The sequence below is a fragment of the Schistocerca gregaria genome, chromosome 1 (genome assembly GCF_023897955.1).
Source record: "Schistocerca gregaria isolate iqSchGreg1 chromosome 1, iqSchGreg1.2, whole genome shotgun sequence".
Taxonomy (NCBI): domain Eukaryota; kingdom Metazoa; phylum Arthropoda; class Insecta; order Orthoptera; family Acrididae; genus Schistocerca; species Schistocerca gregaria.
Genome location: NC_064920.1, coordinates 837,605,414 through 837,617,610, shown reverse-complemented (window position 1 = coordinate 837,617,610; position 12,197 = coordinate 837,605,414).

Genomic DNA, 12,197 nt, shown 5'->3' with positions numbered 1-12,197 from the left:
ATGTCATTCACAGCAGTGATTCTGTTTCTACAGTAACTTGAACTTTAATTTATGGATAACTGGTGTAAAGTGAAAAACACCAATGGATATATAATGAATATATACACAGACTTTCCAAATGTAAGCAAGAGTGGAAGCATGAACGTACATGAAAAATGGTAACTGGGGAAATCCCATTATCGACCTCCCCCCACCCCATCCCCCTTGGTAGCAGGAGTGTTACTGGCTGAGTCCTAACAAAGGACAGCTCCTTGAGCAGAGGACAGTCTGAACAGATAATACTAAACACCTCTTGGCACAGAAAGGGTATTTCTATAATATGAACTTATTCCCAGTGGTGTGGCCATTGCAGCTGGCTTTTGCTGCCAACAACTCAAACATCGTTCAGTCACAAAGTAACAAAACAGCACCAAGTCTTGCTACTACATGATAATGCACTCCGTTGATTTTACAGACAAAACTTTTTAGGGAAGTAATCCCTTGCATAATTATTCTTCTGGTCTTAAGCCCTCGTACAGTGCCGTATTTATGGGAGCGAGGGATTTTGGGCTTGACCCCCCCCCCCCCAAAATGTGGCATTATAGACATGTTTTTCTTACACATCTGCACACAATATCATAATAATATGGGTTGAAAACAAGGGTTAACAACACCTCTGCTTCAGTATATAATGAAGTGGGTTGTATGCTGCCACAATAAGCCAACAAAAGATTGTTTCTGAATGAATCTGGGCACAAAAGAGGGTTGCTCATAACTGGCATGGTTGTACATTGTGACTGGTTAATAATAAAAATAGCTTCCTTAAAGTAATAAAGATTATTTATTCAAGCAATACGCTCCATTATATAGAACATTGCATGCTTCCAGTTTTCTTTTAGTAACGGATATCAATTTAATATCAATGGCAAATCACACACGAAGTTTATGAGCTAGGTATCAGCATATTACAGTACCCATAAATGAAAATTTATGAAACAAGGTGGTGGACACACTATCGAAGCATGTGCAGACGAGGAAATGTTCTAGTTCGTTTTGTACATGATTTTCTGTGTAACCTGTTATTAAATATTGATGCTAGTATAGTGAAACCTTGGTTTTGAGAGGTATGACAATGCATTTTATTTATTTCTTAAACCATCCACCCACCCACCCACTCACAACATGGACTTTCATGACAACATGATAATCAGATGCACATTTTCACAATATTATGCTTTCACCATCACACTTCAGTAGTGTACACCACACACTGAAAAACCTTTGCTGTCTTACACTCTGGCAGCCTCACTTTATAACTGCATCACTTCCAACACCCCTAAAACAAACAAAAAAGGGAAAGCAGCAGGGGATCATTCTTATACAAGACATTATAGGTTTTTTATATTTTTGCTTACTGGTTTATGCATCGCAAAATAAAATGTGGAAATATTTTTAACTACCACTCCAGAATGTGGCAACTAGAAGAAACTCTGCTCTCCAAAGCTGGGAAAATTGATACTCCACAACCAATTGCCACTGTAATGTTACGAGTTAATGTGCGATAACATTTGTTGCTATACAGCTCGCAGTATTGGAGCCAGAGGCTGTGAAAGAAACTGCCACTTGTGGCTTAGCCAATGAGTCATGTACATCTGCTACTACGGCAGCGTGAGAACGGCTCCTGTGTCACTTCTTAGCGACTGTGCATTCACCACCTATAAGGACCTAAATAAATGATATTAAATATTATTCATTTTCAAAATCAGTACACTACCTTTTGACATTTAGAAGATTGAATCCAAATTTCAGCTTTATAACTATCATGGTTTCAGAGATAGAAAAAGGTGCTAAAAAAAGTAAAAAACCAAAATTACAGAAATAAATTCAGTTTGGAAATATAATAGTTTATCTTTTGGTATAATTGGAAAACATAACCGGAACTGTCAGTGTGCAGAATTAAGATTTTTCATATTAAAACTTTTATTATTTTTCATTTTCGTAATATACAAATCAGACAAAATTACTGTTGGTGTTGTAAGATTGTTGTGGCAGTATATGTGAGTCAATGAGGGTGTGTATGTGGGACATTCGTCAAATTTTAATGTTGCATTGTATACCGTCTTAAGTAAGTGGCAAGAGTTACACAAACTTGTAGTGGGAAAATGGTCATAGGGAATTTACCCACTTTGCTGATGGCGTATGTCTAGGTGTGATTGCTATTGTAACAGAGCAGCCAGAAAGTCAGCTGAAGTATTATCTGTATTTAAAGGATATTTCCAGATGTATTGCCTTTTTTTTAATTTATTGAACATTACTATAATATTGGTATATCAGAATGACGAAGATGGGTCTGTATGTAAGGATGGTGCAGACCAGTTTTCGCGCGAGTATGATCATGAGCGAGCATACTCAAAATGGTTAGCCAATTAGAATTGAGACGGTTCTCACTCATTACCTGATAGTTACACTGGGAGTGAGGCTGCAAGAAAAGAACTGCTCGCCAGTTTTGGTCGTGGAAAGCTATGTTAAATGTGATGTTTCTCATTATCTGTAAAATGAAGGAATATTAAGTTATTGAGTTCGTAGTGTTTGATACGTGTCATGACTAATGCTGATGTAGTTACGAACAGTTTTGTTAAGTTTGTAAGTTCAAGGACTGTGTAATTGGACAAATATTGGCATGTGAAATTTGGCCCTTGTAGTATCCGCGTGGCATGTTTCAGTATTCAACCACTGAGCATTTATGGCAAGCAGTTTCCTTTTTTCAGAAATCCATAAGAAAGACCAAATGTATTAACTCAAATTAGTGGTGAAATTAAAGAATGTGAAAACATTGTTCAACTCAGGTCGGGTTTGGACAGATTTCTGGCTGCTGTGGGTGCGAAATGAGTGTACGAAATGTGAACTTGACGAAAATAACCCATAGTTTAAATGTGGACTGAATAGTACTGTTTCTTTGGCTATAAGAACAAATAAAAACTTTTTTCATGGAAATTTCAGACATTGTTTTTCAGAAGCCAATCGATTATCTTACTGCCCGGTAACTTTTTTAATGACAGTTTTCCTACAGACCTTTATTTCATCACTAGTTTTGTGGCTTCAGTAATTGTAGGTATTAGGTGGTGTTTTTTTATCAATGAAGCTTTTAAATCATCTTGTAAGTATCTATGTTGCCGAGTGAAGGGACATCGAACAGTCACCGTTCTGAGGTAGGTGAATTCTAATTTGCAGGCAGCACACACAATGTCAAAACCCCGCCACGCCGCACTGCCACGTCAGTTTTCAAACAATTGAAGCATTATTGCTCATTCAAAATCACCTTTGTCGGCTCTTGAAGCAAAATCAAGATCTCTCACTGACACATCAAGCTTTGACAATCCAGCACCAGGCTGCGAGTATCTCATATGTAACTTCCTGGCAGATTAAAACTGTGTGCTGGACCGACACTCGAACTCGGGGCCATTGCCTTTTGCGGGCAATGCTCTACCAACTGAGCTACCCAAGAACGACTCACTCCCTGTCCTCACAGCTTCAATTCTGCCAGTACCTCATATCCTACCTTCCAAACTTCACAGAAGCTCTCCTGCGAACCTTGCAGAACTAGCACCCCTGGAAGAAAGGATATTGTAGAGACATGGCTTAGCCACAGCCTGGGGGATGTTTCTAGATTGAAATTTTCACTCTATAGTGGAGAATGGGCCGATATGAAACTTCCTGGCAGATTAAAATCGTGCCAGAGCGAGACTCAAACCCGGACCTTTGCCTTTTAGTGGGCAAGTGCTCTACCAACTGAGCTACCCAAGCATGATTCATGCCCCATCATATCAGCGCACACTCTGCTGTAGAGTGAAAATTTCAGTCTAGAAACATCCCCCAGGTTGTGGCTAAGTCATGTCTCCGCATCCTTTCTTCCAGGAGTGCTAGCTCTGCAAGGTTTGCATGAGAGCTTCTGTGAAGTTTCGAAGGTAGTAGACGAGGTACTGGCGGAATTGAAGCTATGAGGATGGGGTGAGAGTCATGCTTGGGCAGCTCAGTTGGTAGAGCCCTTGCCCGTTAAAGGCAAAGGTCCTGAGTTCAAGTCTCGGTCCAGCACACAGTTTTAATCTGCCAGGAAGTTTCATATCAGCTCACACTTCGCTGTAGAGTGAAAATTTGAATCAGGAAACTATCCCACATGTGATTGTTTACTATCAAAGAATTAAAAAGTTGATGACCACATGAAGCTACATTTTCAAAACCTTTTCGTGCAGGATGTGACTTGCAAATTTCCCCTCACTTTGCGAAGTGGCCAATATTGTAGTTCAAATTAAGTTGGAAGGAGAAATAATTTTGGTTAGTATACGCTCTCAAAGTGGACAGTCCCTTCTGTAAGTAATTGCATTTTTCGCTAAGACAAGTTCGTCAAGATTTTGGAGCCCTGGTAATCTCAAAGTTTTCAAAGTGGAAGTGAGTATTTCGACATTCATGTGAGCAACGCTTACCATAAGACTGCTGTAATCCATGCGACCATTTTGTTAACTTGGTGATGAACAATTACCTAGATCAAGCAGGTGGGGAAAAAAAGAAGAAACAGAAAATGGTTAGTCTCTTTCTCATTGAGGTGTTGATCCTCTGTGCAATTGCATTAAGGGGACACTGGTTCTTGGGCTATTGAAGTTGACAAACAAGATATGAGCAAGTTTGAAAGGAACTGGTAAATGTGACAAGTACATTAGTGCCCCAATCCAAAATCAGATCATCAGTTGCCTCAATAACCAACTCCTGAAAAGAATTGTTCAATGCATTAAGCTGCCAAAGAATTCATGGTTCTAGTGGTGAAACTGCTGATGTTTTGGAATAGAGTAACTCTCTCTTTATGTTCATTATATTTCTCTGGACCTCAAGATCTCCTTGAAGATTTCCTGCAGTTTGTTCCAGTGTTTCATGTGACCGGAAAAGGATTAAATGGATCTGTAATTGAAAACTCAGTGAAATTTGGTATGATCACAGAGTTATGATACTGCTGCATCCATGACAGGAAAATCCCATAAGGCTCATGCATTCCTACAATTGGACTACCCTTTAGCTGTATATTCTCAGTGTACAGCTCAATTAAAATTTGATAGTCACCAACATATGCAACCTTCCACTTGACAGGCATCCACTAGCAACACAGGAAATGGCAAGTAATTTCTTTGGGCCACCAAAGTGTACGCAAATATTAAATGATGCCTTTCAATCATTAACCGAGGTTCAAGTCAGGAGTTTTAAACATACCACACTCACTAGATCGATTGATAGTCTGCAGTGCACAATAATTCAAGGAAATCTGTGTGTTGTTCTGGCTCTCTGGAAGATCCAAGAACTTTACAAGACCACTTCCCATGACACCATGATATTTTCTGTTAGCAGCCATCACCAAAGGAGATTGTATCAGCTGCTCGGTTATACTTTCTGAGCTGTTTGCACTGGGCAGTTCCATCTATCGTCAGCTTCAGAGCCGAGATATATAGACTTTGGAGGGTTAATAAAAATTGCCAGTAATCTCAAAAAGAAGCTGCTGGCAATAATAGAAAATGTTATGATACTTTCAGCTGCCTTTTCTTCAAAGACAACAAATATACTTTGGCCAATTGAACTGAAATCAAGCAACCATGCATTTCTACCAAGCAAATGCATCACGCAAATCAAGATACTGGTGATGATATTGAGGGTAGCTACAAAGTGTCTGTATTCATACCCTTTCTAAATACCTTCCTCACTTCACTTCAGTGGTCTATTAGTTCTTGACACACTGTGAATCTTTTTAACAGCTTTGTCTTCTACCACAAAAAACCGAAGACATAGATATCACTGACGGAGTCACGAACACTGTTCATTCTATTCTTTGGATGATATCACTGACGGAGTCACGAACACTGTTCATTCTATTCTTTGGATCTATTAGACACCAAATTACCAATGACAATGGTTGAGTTGAAACTTTTTCACCAATGTCTGAGTCGACCAAAGTGGCTGCCTCAAAACACAATGGAAGCTTTGTCTGTCTGTGACTGTCAGCTCCATCCTAATGTGTTTCAGTTTTTGGAGCTCTTGGCAGCTCTACCAGTGACAACAGCCAAGAATGAGATCAGTTTCTGCACCTTAAGAGAATCGAAGATACCTTGGGGAAAACAGATAGTGAGACACATGTAAATGATGACAGTTCATGGAGCAGAAAGTATTGATGTCCCAAATGTGATTAGTAGTATGTCAAAACAAAGCGACTGAAGTCTCCCTTTTTTACTTTAAATTTGTACTAAGTGGTTTAATCATTTGTGCTATTTGGGTGTATTACACGTATCAGAAAAAGCAGATTTTAAACACTTCAACTAGACTAAAGAAATAGGCAGTTATTAGAATGAGTACAGAAAATTCTCTTAGAAACTGAATTCTGTTTTATTAAAATTATTCAAACTTCTTAACCTTATAAAATTGATTTCATGATTAATTCAAAACCTGAGTAAATTGTTTTTGTAGTCATTAGTGTTCTAATTAAACAAATATAAGTCAATGACACACTTTATTTTAATAATTTTTGAGATTAAATTAGTGCGTATGAATGAAACTAATTTTCAAGAGAATGCAAACACGCCACTGCCCTTATATATTCACTTCTCCCACATCTTAACCAACAACAGTCCAGGAAATTCCTTTCCAGATGAAAATGCTCTTCAAACCTGGCTTGATGGCATCTTCAGCTTCAGACAAATAGTTTTCTACAGGCATGAAATAAGTTTCTCTCTTATGTTTATTATTATGTTCAATAAAATAAAGAATAAATATTATTAAAAATGCAGTGCACTACTGCAAATTAATTATAAAGCATTGTCAGACAAATAAATATGGCTATATTGGCACTATACATTAACATATCACACACTTAGGACTTTGAAATGGTCTGTGTTGATATGCTGTCCTGTGATATTCAAGTAGTATTGAAATGAGTTATCTGAAATGGATGAATAAAGAAACCCAGTTAATAATTTCACAAATAGAAGTGTGTATTCACAATAGAATAAAATGTAGGCAGAATGAGAAAAGGGCACTGTTAAGTGTGGAGTATCACAAGTTTTTCACACTTTCACTATGGGGTACTGGGAGTAACAAGATGATGTGATGGAGAAGTTTTCTTATAACTTCCTTATTCATTTTTGATCTGGCTGCCTGCAGCTCTGTCACAGAACAAGTAAAATGCTGGTTTTGAGCGAGATGTGAACCGAAAGCCTATGCACTCTTTATTTTATAATGCAAGTCTGTTAGCTCTGAGCTATCAAAGAACTGTGACATTTTTCTCTCCCTTGTTGCAACAGTGATGGCTAGGACAGCTACAATGCAATGTAAAAGACAAGGTTATTTGAAATTTGCACTTGGAATGGCCTTCATGTCCTCCTGGGAGCAACTTGATAATCACACAGTTGCTGAACACATTCTGCACTGTTGTCAAGTTTCAGTTACACTAACAGCAATAGAATACATTTCCAAGCCAATCTGTTCTTTGAGTAAACTCAGAAGTGAGCATAGTTTTCATTTTAATGATGCAGCCATTGAGTGTGGGAATATCAAATATATATGCCAAGGAGTTTAGTCCCATTTCTGTAATTAGATTTAGCGACTGTAGTGTAGTTAATAATACTCACAGATGCACTGAATAAAAACAGAACAGCCGGCTGCGGTGGTCTCGCAGTTCTAGGCGCGCAGTCCGGAACCGTGCGACTGCTACGGTCGCAGGTTCGAATCCTGCCTCGGGCATGGATGTGTGTGATGTCCTTAGGTTAGTTAGGTTTAAGTAGTTCTAAGTTCTAGGGGAGTGATGACCACATCAGTTGAGTCCCATAGTGCTCAGAGCCATTTGAACCATTTGAAAAACAGAACATCATAAATCAACAACTGTCACAATAACTTTTGTTTTCTTGTCTGAGAACTGAAAAGCTTTTTCACAAGATGCCATTCACAGCTCTCGAGCATTTCCAGTCCTTATACTGTAAACATTACAAGTAGGCTACATATCTTTGATCATTATGGAGAAAGAGAATACTTTTCTTAAATATGTTGTCATAAGCACTAACCCCAAAACAGAGGAACACAAATGAGAAAACAACACAATATCGAATGAACACAATGCAAGAACGACACAGCATTGATGTGAACATTCGCAGAGAGATTTTGTACATAAAGTTCCAAATCAAGAAGATCTACTGTGCCACATTGCCAGAAAACCGCACTGACCAAAAAACCTTGCTCAAAAAAGGTAGGAAGAAAATGGAAACAGCGAATGTGTGCAGCGCAAGTTTGATTCCAGCTTCTACTACCACAGAAGAAGAAGCAATTCAGAACAGGGAACAAGGAACACAAAACGCTGATGTTAATGTCTAGAATGTGCCATCGTTAAGCAAAACTGTTACTCAGCCCAAAAATACTGCAAGAACACCAAGTATCACCTACTTGTAATGATTACAATGTAGCTGCTGCTGATGCTTTGGCAATGAAAGAAAAGAGTGCCTGTGATAAAGAGTTTTTCAACTTGCCGTAACCTGAAGTAAAGGGCTGACCAATGTAAGTGAGGAGCTGATTTTCTATGCAGTGCCTCTTGGTCGGCACACAGTCCCTGATGGTATCATATGAACGGTGCCTCTAGCTACTACAATATTCACAAGAGAATTATCAAGGTGTAATGCAATGGCACAGATAGGCTGCTGCTGGGTCAGGAAATGCTCAGACCTAAACTGTTCCAATCTTCCCACAGCCAAGGGCTCTTTTATGGAAAGTTTTGTTATTATTGGTGAGTTAGAAAATGAAGCAAATTATCTTTGAGATTCCATCACACTGATATCTCCAGCAGACAACCAGAATGCAATTTAAAAAATAAAGGAATGAGTGGACTCAAACTCACAACTTTATGCATCTACACTGTGTGATCGTGATGTCTATCACTAGACCACTAACAGATACAGCACTGTAACTGCTCAAGTGGAAGACAACACTTTCTTGACACTTCCGCATACTACAGTATTGCCAGATTATGCAGATGGCCAGATGTCTGAGGGCCAGTCAATTTTTGTGGCATCGAGCGTACATGTCATATATAAATCAATGTCGAGAAGAAAAATTTAAGCATATGAATGAGTGGTGTCTTTTCTTTTGGACATGTCTGAAAGAACAGACACCACAGGGAATCTGCAGCTGTGAAACATTATGTAAATTGAAGGTGGAGGAGGAGAAAGGAAAGGAAAGGGAGTTAACTTACCCCAGCCAGGCACATGTTTTCACTCACGGCTGCTGATTCTGCGTTATGTCCTGATGCAGCTGACATCAGTAAGCCCTTCCCTTTTTTTCTCCCCCCCCCCCCCCCCCCCCTCGGAGTTCACATATAAAACTTCAAGTGCCATAGTTGAGCTGTAAAGCTCAGTTCCTTGGCAATGGTGCTATATACTGCTCAATACTTCCTCTACATTGTTATGGGTAACTTTTTATCACTTATTGTTTGACTTGCACAGCAGTCTAAGACAAATACTCTAACTGCAATTCGTAATGCCTTCTATGATGGCATACATATCAGTCAGGCTCAAGAATTGGTGCAAAATGCAGTTCCACATCAGAGCATCAAATATACTGCTTTCAAGCTTACCAGCAGGTGCTTAACAAGGGAGATACTTGCTCTGTTGCCATAAATAGCAACATCTCGGAGCTTTCTTGGCTCAGCTTTATCGGTACTGCTCCTCTAGATACGTTATTTTCTTTTCTTCTAAAATTTATCACCCTGCAAACACACCTCCATTAAGTTTCCCACTCTTTTTTTAACGTTTTTATTTTCTTCTAAAATTTATCACCTGGCAGACATGCCTCCATTAGGTTTCCCTCTCTTTTTTTTATCATTTGATATTGATCTTCATATTCTAAGTTTTAGCATCTTACCTTCAATCACTGCACTGCTTCTCTCACTCTACTGCACTACAAACACACTGATTTAGACAGTAGGTATATCTCTCATTCTTTATTTGCATTATACTGAGCTCTATCACCTACCTGTGCACTATTTGTTATTTTCATTTCCTGGAATATTGGCTGTCATTTACCTCTTACACCATTTTAATTGTAATTAGATCAGCACTCCAGCATAGTAAAGTTATACATTTGTATTTCTGAGCAGTATTTGAAACACTTGAGTCACTTATAGAATAAATAAAACATTAACTTTTTCTAAATGTTGTATTTGCCTATTGTAGATCTGCTATAGTAACCGAGGAACTCACAAGTTGAATGTTTTAATGAATAATTATTACAGTGATGGCATTTGCATTTGTAGTTTCATCTAAAAAAGTATATGGAACCGGTAACCTGTTTATTCCAAGAATTGTATCTGCGATGACTTCCACTCTCGTACCACATTTCTGTTGATTCCTGCTGAGAGTAATCTATTTAATAACAGAAAGTCTGTCTAGTTCCAAATATTTCACAGTCACAATAAAAAAGTAAGGTACACCTTTTGAAAAATCTGATATATACATGAATGAAACATGATTAGGAATAGTGCAGAACTGGCACAGATCATCTTTAGGTTTTACAATTTTCAGCAGGTTATACACAAGTTTAACACTTTTTCCCAAAATGTTGTAAGTATTTTGGTTTTACAGAACCTCGGACATCAAACATTTCTGCATGGCTTCTGTTGGAAATATAATGTCACTTGCTGTAGAAATGACACCTCAGCTGAATGAAACATAGTAGTTTCAAACTTAGTCTTTAATTATATGAATGACGTTTCACAGCATTACTTTCCAAAAAAAAGTAACAATACAGAAACAAAACTAAGTTGCTTGCAACAGTTATCATCATGAGTAATGAAACCTCGATGAAATGCCAATTCTTGCATTTTTTGCAGACTACCACACAAAGGAATGTAAAAATGGAAGGTAGTAACTTGTGCCAGTACTACCCCAGTGTGTTTTAATTCTTAGTAAGGTAATTCTTACAGGAATGAGAAAGTCTTAAGCTATTCGTTTGACCATTTATCTGTAGCATTAAATATTTGAAACAGAAGGTGAAAATAAAATTTTCATTACTTTAGACTTCAAGTGTTGCTCTGCACTTTGTTACCTTTTAGGAAATAAGTAAACTAGTGAGAAAAAGTTCTTACTTGCTTAATTTAGAGTTCCTGAATTTACATATCACAAAGATAATCAACAAGACATGATTTGTCCTTCGATGGTTTAAGAACATATTACACTATTTTTCCTGTTAGTTTCAACTGAAGCTAGCCTAATCAAAATGTTGCTTGTATGGAAAGGTTATTTTTATGCAGTTTTTAAAATTTGTTAGCATCATCAAAAACAGAAGACAATGGAGGTGTATGAATATGATAATATACCATTGCACTTCAACACTACAGAGTACTGCTATCTCATACACCAGGAAAAGAAATTTAAAAAACAATTGGTTGTGTTCATTATCATTGTACAACTACATGGCTAATTCCAGAATAGTTCTTTTACTAAACTTCAGAAATGTATCACATTAAAATGGAAGTTATTAATGTTTTTGCAGCAACATGACACAAGTGGACCAACATTATTTGCCCAAAACCTGATAGGTTAAATGCTGAAACAAAAGTAAAGAGAAAGATACATTTTTCAATTAATTTATTCTTTTCTGTCATTCGTTCTATTGACAAGGATGCGAGAAGAAATAGTCTGTGGCATTTTTGGGAGAAGATATGTGCACATTTATTTCCTGAAATGATTTATTAATATGAATGATATTGTAAACCAGTTTTATAAGAGACGGAATAAAGGTTGAATAGTAGACGTAAATTCAGGCTAGCACACTTGCTCATTCCTTCAATATCCATTCCTACAGCTGTACTCTGTTAATCATAGAAGGCTATGTGGCAGAGGGTACCTTTTTTTATTTTAAGGTATACTGGTCTACATGAAATGTGTTTGCATTTGAGAATATGAACAACCATCAGTTGTATATGGGAATGATGACAATGAATGTATGCATGTCTGAAGAAACACTGCTTAATTTTTCTTAACACACATTAATTTTTCTTAACACACAGGCACTGCAATATCATATACTGTACTAATCATATCGGTGCACGGTAAGAATGATTACTTCTGTGTAAGGAAGATTACATTTACAGACTACACTGAAAACTGGCTCCTTGAATATTTTAGTAGGTTTATATGGTGCACATT